General features: G+C 40.7%; 1 long non-coding RNA gene across 3 annotated transcripts in view; it reads right to left on the bottom strand.

The window, feature by feature from the left end:
• LOC103547087 (uncharacterized) overlaps positions 1–13423 on the bottom strand; it is a 39822-nt gene extending 26399 nt beyond the window's left edge. Inside the window, exons 1-3 of one of the 3 annotated variants that reach the window (XR_011532015.1) lie at positions 13361–13423; positions 2246–2496; positions 1066–1325 (exon numbers count right to left, since the gene is read on the bottom strand). This is a non-coding gene — a long non-coding RNA (uncharacterized lncRNA). Of the gene's footprint in view, positions 1–463; positions 1326–2245; positions 5072–13360 lie in introns of those variants that run through there. The other 2 variants (XR_011532013.1, XR_011532014.1) reach the window with 2 other exon arrangements.
• Positions 13424–14507: the final 1084 nt, after the last annotated feature.

Here is a 14507-nt window from a genome sequence, read left to right as displayed (position 1 = left end):
GTCATGGCATTGGAGAGAATGGAGTATCCATAGAAAACAGAGGTGGATTCAAGTTTAGAGGCAAAAAGCCACAGACTTACTGCCACAGAACTGTACACTTAAAAATTGTTAAAATGGTAAACTTTACGACATACCTATTTTAATAAAAATTTAATAAATAAAAAAAATTTTAAGGCACAGACTATGTAATCATTCCCCGGATTAACAAGTTAATATTATGCAAAAGAACCAGCATTGTGTAGGGCGTATTAAAGATAAGCAAAGTCTTCCATAGAACCAACTGGATTCTCTGCCCTCCAAGCCTCTTCTTTGAGGAAGAGCATATGTATAGCCTAAAACACCTTTACAATTCACCACTCAATGCTCTATAGCAAGACATGGTCGTTCCCACATAGGTAGACCCGGACGAGAATGAATAGAAACCCATAGGAGATGATGGTGAACACTCATCTCTTAGTCCTACCGGTCAAAGGTTATCACCAGTTCACGTAGTTCAAAAGACCTAGAGAATGGTGGAGGAACCTATCGTGGATTCTTCACAGTCTCAAGTGCTTTGTGGATGGTTCTCTGGAGCAGAATCAGTCGGGACAACAAATAACTCCTTCTAGAAAGCCAAGCTGCCCCATTCGCTGAGCCCTGCTATTGTTTCCAAAAAGTGACCCAGGGCCTGGTAGTTCAGTATTCCACAGTTGGTGCTGCTGGGTCAGAAGGGGTCCAAACAGGCGGCTAATCCGTCCACACCTCACTTGAGGTGTGGTACCATATGAAATGTTCAGGATTGGGCATTGCTTAGAAAACTTGGCACTCAAAGGGGCCAATGACCAAGCCAGTCTTTGTAAGAAGACATTTTGTTGTTGAATGCATGTACAGCCTCCAGCCCTGAATCCTACTTTGTTCACAAAACATCAGGCAAGCACTGGCGTAGCTGGGGAGAAGGCTGAGGGACATCCACAGAGCAGCTCACCATATCCACTGTTTTACAGAGACTCGCCTCTGGAGTAGATGCTCCTTGGGCAGCACTCATGAGGGACACATTCTGAAGCCTAGTTCAAGAGTATCACCCACCTGACTCTTCCCAAACCTCCTTGCTGTCAGTCCTCAGGTCTTCTCTCCTTCCAGGCAAAATGGACCACAAGGTGGACTGTTCAAAGTGCTGTCCACTGGGAGGATCTCCCTTATCCTCCAACCACAGGGAATATGGCTCTGCTGGGACCTCAGTGGTCCATGTCCAACTGGTGTCAGCAGAGACATCTGTAAACCAGACTCAAGCTTCCTCCCCCTTTCCCGAACGAAGCAAATACTCCATGAAGCCACAGGTGTGGCTGCTACAAGCACAATGGAAAAAACAATGAAAGCAACTGAAATGTCTAGAAATGGGGGTTCGTTAAATAAAGTATGCTGTATAGAACAAAATAATATACATCTATTTTAAATGATGCTATGAATACTCAGTGAGACTTTTTTTTTCGCTGATGGGTATAGGAAAAATTTGGTTGCTACAATGTTTAGTGTGAAGATACACATTAGGAAACAATGATTATCGCTGAGATATAAAATTATGAGGTGTTACTTTTCTTTTTTCCGCTTATTTGCATATTTTAAATTGTATGCATGAGCATGTATTAGTTTTGTCATTTACTTTTAAAAGAAAAACCTTTTGGTAGACAAGAAACTGCCTACCTTTCCGACAACGTGTGTTTTGAGTATCACTGAAGGGTCATGCTAAGGTCACTGGAATGATTTAAATGCTATTGCTTGCTATAGAGCGTATAATAAGCAGAGGGAAAAAGTCATTTTCTGCAGAAGATTGCTTGTAGTTATTTTTGAAGAGATCTAAGGCATCCAAAAGGGACTTTCTCAATTTCTATGTAACAAATTCAGCTCTTAATAAAATGTTTAATTCTCATTAGCAGGTAAGTTTTTGATACAATAAAAGTATATCTTTATATGATAATCTCTTCTGCAATCAATATGTATGCTATATTTAAATCTATTTTATTAAGATTTAGAAAATATGCTTACTTATTTGAATACTTTGTGTTTGCTTTTATAACATACTATTGACCACATCAATAGCTTATTTGTTTCAAATTTCAATTCTAACGTTGTTTCTATCGAGAAAACACAATCTACTCTGTATTGATCTACTTTATGATAGTGTCCAGGACATGCTACAGAGGAAACTATCTAAATAAGAATATGCAATGGACTCACCTTGGCCAGATCCCCCTGAAGATAGACTTACCTTTGTATTCTTGTGTAAGGGTATAATTTGCAGTTCTGTTATTATATCCATCCAACTCAGGCAGGCTTTCCAACAAGTTGTTAGGCCCACATGAACGCATTTACAAAATCATCTTTGTCATTTGGGCCAGAGATTGAAAGGAGCGTGGTGCAGATTCTAAAAATATTTTCTTCCAAAGTGTCGTTTTTGCGTTTGATCTACAGTCTTAATTATCCTTCACAACGTACATTCGGTTTCTTTTGGGAAGTGTTCTAGTTATTTATTTAAAGAGAATTGCAACATCACAAAGAATGACACGAAATTTAGTCAAGGTATTTGTTTTCCTCCACATCGTTAATGGTTATTTCTCTCCCACCCACGAGCACACACACTGCAGCCAGAATAGGCATTTTTCACACCCTCCCATGTGACCACTCTCCTGCTAGGGGCCATACATTGATATACATTCCGCTTCCACACTTAGAAAGAGAAAAAAAGAAATGACTATCACTCAGATAAAATGGAACTTTGTAAGTGAAATGGTTTAAAAATAATTAGCTAGATCATTTCTTTCCTAGAATATGTAATATTCTATTTGACCCAGAATAAAGTGTGATGCCTATTTCTTATTTTTCCAGGAGTCTATCTCTATTTCCATTTGTCCATATGGAATCATCCTGATTCTTCCCTCAGCATCCTCTACTTCATTCACATGCAGAACTCTCATTCATTATAGAGACTGACCTACTGGAAACTGTGGGAGGGTCTCCTGCCTCATAAAATCTGCCCCACTGGTCAGAAATTCATTTTGAGGAGTCTTAAGGGTTTTTTTCAGTCTTCAACAATCTCATGAAAAGAAGGGAGCAAATCTTGTTCCCTAAAAACTGCTAACATCCTGGAGGTGTGGGGACAGGCTGCAGTGCTGGGGGCAGCAGTCCAGGGAAGGAAGCAGAGGGAGAGGGAGAAGGAGCAGAAACCTTTTTGGAGGACAAATTTAATCTGACTTCAAATACAAAAGCATTGCTACAGGCTACTCAGTTTACTCTACTGCTGTTGAAGTCTTCTTTGTATTCATGTTCAAGGAAAATGATGACCAACAAAAATACCAGAGTTATAATCTACACCACACTAGCGTCAGAGCTAAGAAAAAAAGAGGAAAAGTTAAACACTCTGGTGGAGGGCAGGGGGCAGGAATGTGTTCTATTTTACTGAACTATGGCCGGGGTGTTTTGTTTTGATTGTTCTCCACACTTCCTTCCCCAATTGCACCACATCCTTTACACTTAAAGCAGAAATTTCTGATCAAAATGTTGCAGCAACTAAAAGGCCAAAAGAAGGGTCTTGAAGGACAGCTGTCTCAACCATTGCACCATGAAGCAATCACCACAGCCCTGTGCCCATGGAGAGCCTCACGTTTGGGAAGGAGGCACCACCAAGGAAGAAGCAAAACTCCACCCTTCTTCCTGTAAGCCCGGTGCAAGGCGTTTCGAGGCTGGCCCTGGGCAGAGCTGAGAGGGAAGGACCTGATGATCTCTGCCTTTCCATCCTCTCCTTCACTGCTCCTTTGCTGGAATCCTTCCCAAAACCCACGTCCGGCATCCACAGTCTATCAACGGCATCCCAGTCATCTGGTATATTCTTATTTTACCATGAGATGTTGAACACTAAAAAAAGGCTTCAAGACCTCCATATGAACTGCTGATGACATCATTTCAGACCTCTGGAGAAAGATATTTAAGACGGAAGACTCTCTAGAGAGGGTGACTTCAAAGTTGCCAGTGCTCTTGTCCCTCTACTGACCCTTACAAACCTGAGAACCTAAGTGGTTTAGTAATGAGGGCTCTTTCTCTGACTCAGCCTTCTCCAGAGAGCACCTTGAGCACAGTATCTCCTGTTTCAAGACCATCTGAGGACCATTCTACATGTAGGAGTCTGCTAGGGCTGCCATTACAAAACTCCACAGACTGGGTGCTTAAACAACAGAAATTAGTTTTCTCACAGTTCTGGAGGCTGGAAGTCCAAGACCAAGGTGTCAGTAGATTTGTTTGCTTCTGAGACCTCTCTTCTTCTTGCTATGTCCTCACATGTTTGTCCCTCTGTCCTAATCTCCTCTTCTTATAAGGACATCAGTCATATTGCATTAGGGTTCACTCATACCACCTCATTTTACCTTAATTATCTCTTTAAAGGCTCCGTCCCCAAATACAGTCACATTCTGAGGTACTGAGGGTTAGGACTTTAACATAGGAATTTTAGAGGGACGCAATTCAACCCATCACACTATCCTCCCATCAGAAAGGAATTTCAAAAGCCAGAGAAGGGTAAAGCTGTTGTTCTTCAGTTGTAGCTAGGAACATCAAACCTGGCTTTCTTGGAAGAGAAAAGGTCCTAGAATCTAAAGTGTGAAAGAGATGTTTCAAAAAGAAGAAACCATGGGGCCAGCCCAGTGGCATAGTGGTTAAGTTTGGCATACTCCACTTTGGTGGCCCAGGTTCATGGGTTTGGATCCCAGACATGGACCTACACCACTTGTAAGCCATGCTGTGGTGGTGACCCACATGTAAAGTGGAGGAAGATTGGCACAGATGTTAACTCAGGGCTAATCTTCCTCAGCAAAAAAAAAAGAAGAAGAAGAAGAAGAAAGCTATCAGAGATTTCCCTACTGAGTTTAGCTCAAGGAAAAAAAATGTATTGACTGTGAACCTACTGTGACACTACCCAAAGAAAGCTGAGAGATCTCCTGCATTGTCACCAGAAGGTGCAGGATGGGGGTTATCATTTAGTCGGATGCATTAGGGACTTTGGTCAGCAGGCCATGAGTGAAACAGGCTGGGATCACCCAGGCTTGACAACTCAAAAGAGTGAGTAATCTGCTGTTCTCCCTAGATCCAGTAAGAACCTATGACACTACTTCAGAGCTATTTGCCATCTAAGGCAGCTCCATCATTTCCTTTTCCTTTTTTTTTTAACTTTCAGTAACAATAATGATAATAGCAACAACAATAACTATACCACATAGCAAACTCTTTGTGCACAGCAGGCATTGGGTTCATTGCTTTGTATACATATCCCACTGAACCCTCACATTATTATCTCTATTTTATATAGGCAGAAACTATCCAAGGTCACAGAGCTCATAGGAGGAAGAGCTGGTATTTGAACCAAGAACTCTGACTCCAGAGCCCTCCGCTACTTCCCTTCATTAGTCCGCCTTCAGGAGACAATGAAGTTTGGCTAGAACAGCGTGGTGGGGAAACACAAGCTTTAGCCTCACATAAGCCAGTGTTCAAATCCCAGCTCAACGACCACGGCCAAGTTATTTACTCTCTCTGTCTTCAGTTGCTTCCTTTACAACTGGGGATAATTTATGAAAAAGTCCAATCAAAACAACTGATACACAACATCTCTCATTTGTATTATTATTTCCTCCCCCAGGTCCAGTCCACGATTAAACATGTAACAATATAAACCAATAAAATTGCACCAATACATAAAATGAAGTATAGCCTTGCATTACAAGTTTACGTTAATTGGTACTACTAATTTGAAGCTATCCCTTTAGCTCTTTCTTCAGCAAAGGCAAAATTTAGAGGGACCCTTCTTTTTTCCCTTCCTTTCTAAAATCACTACTGATTGCTTATTAACATTGCATTTTCATTTTCCCTGTGGCATCTCAATCCTTAGGAAGATTCAATGAATAATTTAAAATTCATATTTAATTTATTATACATGCTTACAGTAACTATTTTCATGGACCGATGCTTGTTAAAGTTCTCAAGGCCTGAAGGAACAGGTGGCTTCATTAAAAATGTATTTCTCAGTTTTCTTGAGGGATTCTTTTTTAAAAGTGCTAGGACGAGCACATTCATAGTTAATTGACAATAGATTACATGCTACTCTATTCACTGCATTTGAAGAAACACTGCTTTTTTGGTCTGATGGTGAGTTGTGTGCCAATATTTTCCATTTCCTACTTTGGGGATTATAATTAAAGCATATGAGATAAAGCAAAAAGACCGATTCAACCATCTCCTGCGAAATGGTGGAAGGGAGAATTACAGGGGTGAATCGGGAGTGAGAGAAAGAGATGAAGAGTGGGGAATGTAAGCTTCCAAGTAGGGCTGTAGAAGATTAAGCAATAGTGGGCTACGGCGGGGAGGGCAGGATCATTCTTGTGCCTTATCTGGATGCTCTGAATGGAATAATCAGGAAGATGTGGAGCACTTTTCTCTGGTTGTGACCTCCAGTTTGGGGTCAAGAGGCATCCTAATTTAGGTATCACCCACTTTCCTGGCACAGAACTGAAGCCAGAACATGGTATATTTTTCTGCTGAACCTAGTTCCATAATCTACCAAATGTTTTATGTTTCATTGACACTTGGCTTGAGTTTGAAGTCCCCTAAAACCTAAACTCGGTCTCCTTATATGTGACTATGATGCTTTCTATTTATTGAGTCAATAGGGTCTTTTGTAGAGATATGAAAAACATGAAAACAAACCTAGGATAAGTCAGTTCCAAATAACACCGTCTGGGAGTCATTAATTCTACTCAGATTACTACAGAGTAATGTCTCTGTAGACTATACCTGTGGTTAAAGGTCTCTCTTACCTGATGTTGTTATGGCACCAAAACTACGAGGGGTCCAACCAGTCTTGGGAAAATTTCTCTTGCCCTGGGTGAGGGACTCAGGGAAGCCCTACACTATTAGCCAATGTGGTTTCCACTCCACTTGCCAGACAGATGGACCATCTGATTTAGGGTTGGCTCTAGAGTTTTCTATCAAAATAATTGTTTTTTCAAAACAGATTAAATTACTTTTGCTACGTTATTTTGAATAGTCACCCAGGATTGAGGACAAAAAAATTAAGCAATCTATTTGTCAATATTCCCTGGAGGAAAAAAACATATATATATATACATATATATATATATATATATGTATATATATATATATGTTCTTTTTAATTAGGCTTTATTTAATGCAGCATATAAAAAGCAGTTGCTGAGGGCAACTATGTTGATTTCGCTTGTCATTATATCTTTAATATCTAGCGTAAGGTCTATAACACAGTAGGAGATTTAAAACATTTGTTAAACAAGGAAAAGATATGTGGTTAAAAGTGAGCAGGCTCCAGCAGTCTGATTCATCTTGTATAATACATTCAAATAGAGAATAAATGCATTTATTCTTCAGAGCATCACCTCTGTGTAACATACGTTTGCCAGGGCCAGCCCCATGGCCGAGTGGTTAAGTTTGTGCACTCTGCTGCCGGGGCCTGGGGTTTCGCCATTTGGAATCCTGGGCGCAGACATGGTACCGCTCATCAGGCCACGCTGAGGCGGCATCCCACATGCCACAACTGGAAGGACTCACAACTAAGAATATGCAACTATGTACTAGGGGGCTTTGGGGAGAAAAAGGAAAAAAATAAAATCTTAAAAAAAAAAAAGATATGCTTGCCATGAGGTCTGTTTTCTTTCAGGGAAGAGAAGCAATTAGCTTTGAAACAGGGCTTTGGATGCAGATCACAAGAAAGAATAGTATCCTTGGGAATAGGCACAGCCCTTTCTATTTGCAACTTTCTTGATGCCCAATTTTATTAGCTATTTTAAGAATAAGACCCTAGAATTTCTACAGTAGTACCTCATTTTACAGATGAAGAATGAAAATCCAAAGGCTATAATTACAGCTGACGTTAATTGAGCACTTATAGATTTAATGCTTAAGACTCTAAGGTAAATCCATAAGTGCAGTGTCTAATCCTCACGGCCATCCTGTGAGGAAGGTACCATTTAACTCCAGATGATACTGGAGGAAACTGAGGCTCAAAATGGTTAAGTGACTAATCAAATGTCACATGGCTTCCAGGTGACGAAGACAGGATTTGAACGAAGGTCTGTCTGGCTCTGGAGCTTAGATGCTTAGCCACTGTCCTATATGGTCTCTGTGCTCTCTTGTCTTCTGAAAGTCCATAAGGCTTTGGTAAAGTCCATCTGTGGAGATGACACTTTAACAGTTCAGACTTCTAAGATCTCAAAGTGAAAATTCTTTAAAAAGTGACAACAATATTGAAGATGAATTAAAAGGAATCGTTTGAGGCAGTGGATGGGGCACGTGCACTCAGCTTTGCCAACCCTCACATTAAAGTCCTGGTCCTAAGCTTACAGCCTTTGGGCCTCTCACGCTGCCTGCCTTGTGTCATTTCGAGCTGCTCACCAACAGGCCTCCTCTATTGTGATCAGGCTGAACTCAAAATTCCTGCTGCACAGTTTACATTTTCTTCTCTCTATTCCCTTCCAGAACCTGTTCTCCCCATTTGAAGCGCCCTACGACAAGTTAAATACGGCCACAAATTCTTTACCGCAACTCCCATCAAAAAGTGGAATCTATTTCCCCACTGCCTTGAATATGGGCTGATTTTGTGACATGCTTTGACCAATAAGATGTGGCAGGAGTGACATCCTATGCCTTCCAAGCCTTGGCTTCCAGAAGCCCTGAAGCTTCCACTGTCACCCTCTTGAACACTGCTGCCGTGTGAACAAGCCCATCTGTGAGGGTGAGAGAGACCACGTGGAGAAAGAGCCCCAGCAGTCCAGTCATCACAGGATCCTTCACCAAGGCCGCCAACTGTGAGCTGTGAGCGAGGCCGTCCATGACCAGCGGGCCCACCAGCAACTGCAAACAAATGCAGAGTTGAGATTAGCTGTCCTAGCTGAGCTCTGCCCCGACTGCCAAGGCAAAGACTAGTAACAAATAAATGGATGGTGTTTTAAGCCCTTCAGTTTTGGGGGGTTTGTAATGCAGCAGGAGATAGTGAACACATACCTTTTTATTCTCTTCTTCTTAACGTGTCCACCATGTTAAGCTCCAAAGTCATGCCTCCAAATTTTCCCCGATGGAAACCTCCCCTGCAAAGCCAGCCTCACTCAGATCTAAGTTGATGCCCTGCCCAGTGTGGTTCTAAGGGCACAGAGACCCAGCTGCCTCCCTGAATACCTTCCCCATCCACCAGCTGATGCCTGGGATCTCACCATTAAAGTTTAATTACTCACATAAAAGCTTAAATGCCTATTAAATTTTAAGAATCCCTGGAAGGGACAAGAAGTTTGTGATTTTGATTTTGCTCTTATTATAGACGTATTCAGGAATAGAAAGTGACCCTAACATAAGGTCACGTTCCCAAAGAGAAAAAAAAATTTATTTTAATGATTTCGAACAACTTGAATATAAGCCTTCAGGGATATAGATGAAATAGCTATGTATCTAATTTCAATGTTTAATTTATTAATTTAAGCATATATATTTAAAATCACATTATATAAAATAGCATTCAATTTAGAAATATTTATTTCTCCCACTCTTCAATCCATGAAGTTATTTGATTCAAAGTTGCCATATGTCTTTGGTGGCATGTCCTCCATGTCACTAGAGGCACTTTTGAGTCATCTGACTGTTTTCCAGACATCATCTTCTCTTCCATCTGACTTGTTGTTGTTGTTGTTTTGACTATGATGCTGCTATTCGAACTTTTATCCCAAGTCACGAGTACCAATTCAGAAAACACTAAGACAACTGCTTGTTTCATTCATCCTATAAGTACATATTCATAACCTTCACAGTGTAACCGCTTACAGTATTGCTTTGTAAAGGGGCCTTCAGAAAGCTGGCTTACAGTTACATCTAAGGCCTACAATTTGGGGATCTTATCCAAAGGAAAGAATTCATTAAATTTGTGTTAAATTTCTTTGCTCTTTTTTTTTTTAATTAGAAGAGTTCCATAATCACCTAAAAGTTTATTATTTCTTGAGGTCATTTCAAGCTAATGTGTCTTCCCAAATAGTACTTTGTGGTTCAAAAAATAGTCAGAGAGGGGCCAGCCCCGTGGCGGAGTGGTTGAGTTCGTGCGCTCCACTTCAGCAGCCCAGGGTTTCACCAGTTCAGACCCTGGGCACAGACATGGCACCACTCATCAGGCCACGCTGAGGCAGCATCCCACGTGCCACAACCAGAAGGACCCACAACTAAAAATACACAACTGTGTACTGGGGGGCTTTGGGGAGAAAAAGGAAAAATTAAATCTTAAAAAAAAAAAGTCAGAGAGAGCATCCCATAATGCAAAGGACTCTGGAAGGACTAGAATGAAAGGCAACTTCCTCTTTTCTGAGAGATATGTTTTGGGGAAAACCAAATTTACTTCTCCGAAATATATTAATACGTGCTTATTCTAGAAACTCCAGACAATACAGAAAACTAGAGAGGTGAAAATAAAAATCATCAATAATGCTACCAATTAAAGATTATGATTTCAACATTTTGGTTCATTTCCTTCCAGACCTTTCTCCTATGCATTATTCTATATTGCATTAAATTCAATCAGTTATATTATTACTTAATATTGTAACATCAGCATTTCCCTTATTAGAAATTCTTTGTAAGAAAGATACACCATGCCATCGTTCACCTAACCACGCTCCTATTCTTGTACATTGATATTGTCTGGGGAAGGGGCAATATCTCAAAGAGACACCCGCTCCTTGCATCTCAGTGTGCATCATTTTAGATTCCTTTTTTCCTTTTTCTTTTGTTGAGCATCTAACCAAGTAAAATATACCGAAAGTGAATAAAGGGCAGTCCCTGTCCTCCAAAGAGAGAGACCTATAAACAATTAATTGCATAAAATATAAGGGCTTGCATGAAGGTATATACAAAATTTCTAAGGCAACAAAAGGGAGAGAAGGTTTCACGAGGGAGTCGACATTTGAGGATTTGGGAGCTTTTTTTTGTTTGGTAATTGCTTGTTTTTAGGGTATTAAGATTCAATTGTGAAAATATTTTCAAAGTCAGGAAAAATCTTCCAGAATCTTTCCCCAACTAGATTCCCGAACAGAGTACCTCGGCTGTTAAGAGACAGCTGGACCACGCCTTTGTTATGCACCAACTGAAGGTTTCCTGGATTGGGGGATTTTCCCTGAGAACATGTTTGGATAGGGAAAAAAGAGCACAAGGACACTGGGCCTGAAAGGATGGGATGAGAAAGAAGCCAGGACAAGTGCAAGCATGAAAGGCCCAAACGAGCTCTGCCACTCCCACACTCATCGGCACCTTGCTTTGCATTTCCTTGTCCCACATGCACGGCAGTGACACCCATTGCCTGTGCTCTCTGATTCTTTAAAATAGGCATGTTTCATCTCCCTCCAATAAGTTCCTGGAGTTTAGTGGAGGAGCAATAACGTAATTGTATTGAACCCACGGCCTGGGTTGGAGGCCCAACTCCACTACTTCCTGTGGGCTCTAGGTGACACTGGGTAATTCCCAGCCTCAATTGTGCTCACGTTTCTTCCCAAGCAACCTTACTGTCTCACTCTCTGTCTGTTGACATGGCCACAGGCAAGCGACAGATGAGCTCTTTCTGGCCACACTGACCCTACAGATTCTTCACCTCAGATCCGATTCTTGCTTTTACATGGCACCTTGGATTTTATACCCAGAATTCTGTTACTTCTGTCCCGTGCTGGTGGATTGGGGGGAGGTGCAGTCTCAGTTTCCAGACACCAGGCTGGGCCAGCGAGGGCTAGACAGGTAGACTTACAGTGCTTAGTAAAGGTCCCTGAAAACAATCAAGTCTTAAGTCAATTGTCACCTCCTCAGAGGAGCGTTCCTTGACCACCCAGCTACAGCGGCTACCACTCCACAGTACGACCCAGATCATTCAGTTTGCATTTATTTCCTCCATAGCATGGACCCCTTTCTGAAATGATCTTGGTTGTTTGCTTATTTATTGTCTGTCTTCCTACTACAATATACCGTGAGAGCAAGAATCTTGTCCCAGTGCTTAACACAGTATATGACACTAACGGCGGAACAATGTGAAAGAATAAATGGATGCAGTAAATGTGATCCTGAAGGTGAGTACATATGACACAGTGCTAGGTACTGGAGAAACAGAGAAAGAAGATAACATCCCTGACACCCAAAGCTCATCATCTAATAAGATGAGAGGATAAGAAACACAATAATTGCAATACAGTGTGAAAAGCATCATAAAAGATGAATACACAGGTACAGAGGTAGTACAGAGGAAGAGGCCTAGATATTTTCTAAAGGAAGTGATTTCTGGACTTAGTTTTAAAGAATTGGTGGAAATTTGCCAGGTAGGTAATGAGGGAAATCCTTTCAAGAGGGTCCCTTGGATATTTTTCTGACACAAACATTGACCTCATTTCCCTTCTTCATGGAAACTTGGGGGTAAAAATACCCTTTAAGATCATCCAGTCTCATGGTTCTTAAAGAGGACTGTTGTGCTTTTAAAATATGCCCACAAATTCTTGTATTCCCACCCTTTTGGTGGCACCTGATGCCCCTGCCCTTGAGGGTGGGCTGTACTTAGCGACTCACATTACTTGAAATGAACAGAATGTGGCAAAATGATAGAATGCGACTTTTGAGGAGAGGTCATAAAAGACATTGTGGCTTCCATTTTATTCTCTCTCTCGGGTCACTCATTCTGGAGGAAGCCAGCTGTCATGTTGTAAGGACACAAGGAGGCTTCTTGCTCATAACCAGTGAGTGAGCCCTCTTGGAAGCACATTCTGTAGTCCCAGTCAAGCCTTCAGGTAATGGCACCTGTGGTCAAGACCTTGACTGCAACCTCACGAGACCCAGAATCCCCCAGTTTAGCTGCTCCTGAACTCCAGACTAACAGAAACTGAGGTAGTAGATATTTGTTCTTTTTAAGCCACTAAGTTTTGGGATGTTTCGTTACTCTGGAACAGATAACAAATATGAGGATCTCAGTTAGTGTTTATATGAATTATAACTGTTTATATTTACCCTATTAGAAATTAAAACTGGGAAGTGATAAAAATATTTATGCATTATTCACTAAAAATAACACTAACAAATACAGCATGAGTTAACATAAGTAACTTTTATGAAAAGTAACAACTTTCCTAAACAAAAATTATTTAGTTAGAAGGACAGCATCATTCTACATTTCTACAAATCTTTTTAATGGAAGATAGCTAGATTCTTATATCTACTTCTGCACTTAATCACTTATGAAATTATTTATCATGTAGCTTCTGGAAAACTCCACCACACACTTATAAGAAAGTAAGAGTGAGAAATCACTAACCTCATCAAGGTTCTCTATGACTCCTATGACAAGTAGACACACAAGTCACTCTTGAACGTCACCAGTGACTGGAAACTGACTAGTTCCCAAGAAAGCCCTCTGTTCCCCTAAAACATCTCTGATGACTAGACAGTTCCTTCCTCTGCCCTGCTAGCTTTGTTCTCCCGTTAGTCTTACACACTCTCCTTAAGACCATTCAGAATAAGTTTAATTGTTTCTTTAAGGCTAAGTCCCTCATATGTTTATTGTAAAAGCACAATAAACAGTTTATGGAATACTTTTGTCCATGTTCTCTTAAAAAAACAACTTTTAGATAATCAATTCAACTCTGAGTAAACATCTCAACAACAATTTATCATAAATTATGTCCTCTTGCCGATTAATCTCAAGGACTCTTTTTTTTTTAACCAGACACAAATATCCCTATAGCAACTGTTTTCAGGTATCAGACTGGTGGAACTTATAGATTTGATGTCTCTGAGATGGTAAAATTAAAAGAACACTAAAACAATTGGTGCCGTTTAGAAGAGAGATTTCCCCTTTCCACTTATGACACAGCCTTCTGATTGCATTAGACATCCAAGGCTTGTGTTTTAAGTTCCTCCTACAGCATCCTGTATGTTTCTCATAAATAACTTGAGCTGAGCTGTTCATCAAGATTGTCCGCCAGGTCCCTGTTTACAGACAGTCTGAGAGATGACGTCTGCTGGTTTGTGAGGGTAGACAACAACTTTCGTGGCTGCTTCTGAGACACAAAAACAGGTCATGGAAACACTTCCAAAGAAACTATCCAGAATAGAGAATACGGTTTCTCCTCATGTTAACCCTAAACTCTGGGAAGAAAGAGCAGTGCTTAACCAGATTTAAAAATTGAGTTTGAAATACGCTTATATCTACATGAAAATACTTAGTGCACACACAAATGATACACTCTTGGTGGGAATGTAAATTGGTACAGCTATTGTGGAAAACAGTATGGAGGTTCCTCAAAAAATTTGAAATAGAACTATCGTATGACCCAGCAACCCCACTTCTGGGTGTACATCCAAAGGAATGATATCAGGATCTCAAAAAGATAGCTGCACTCTCATATTCATTGCAACATCATTCACAACAGCCAACATATGGAAATAACCTAAGGGTTCAT

This window comes from Equus przewalskii, chromosome 23 (genome assembly GCF_037783145.1).
Source record: "Equus przewalskii isolate Varuska chromosome 23, EquPr2, whole genome shotgun sequence".
Taxonomy (NCBI): domain Eukaryota; kingdom Metazoa; phylum Chordata; class Mammalia; order Perissodactyla; family Equidae; genus Equus; species Equus przewalskii.
The sequence above is the reverse complement of the archived record's forward strand: the minus strand, read 5'-3'. Positions and strand labels throughout refer to the sequence as shown.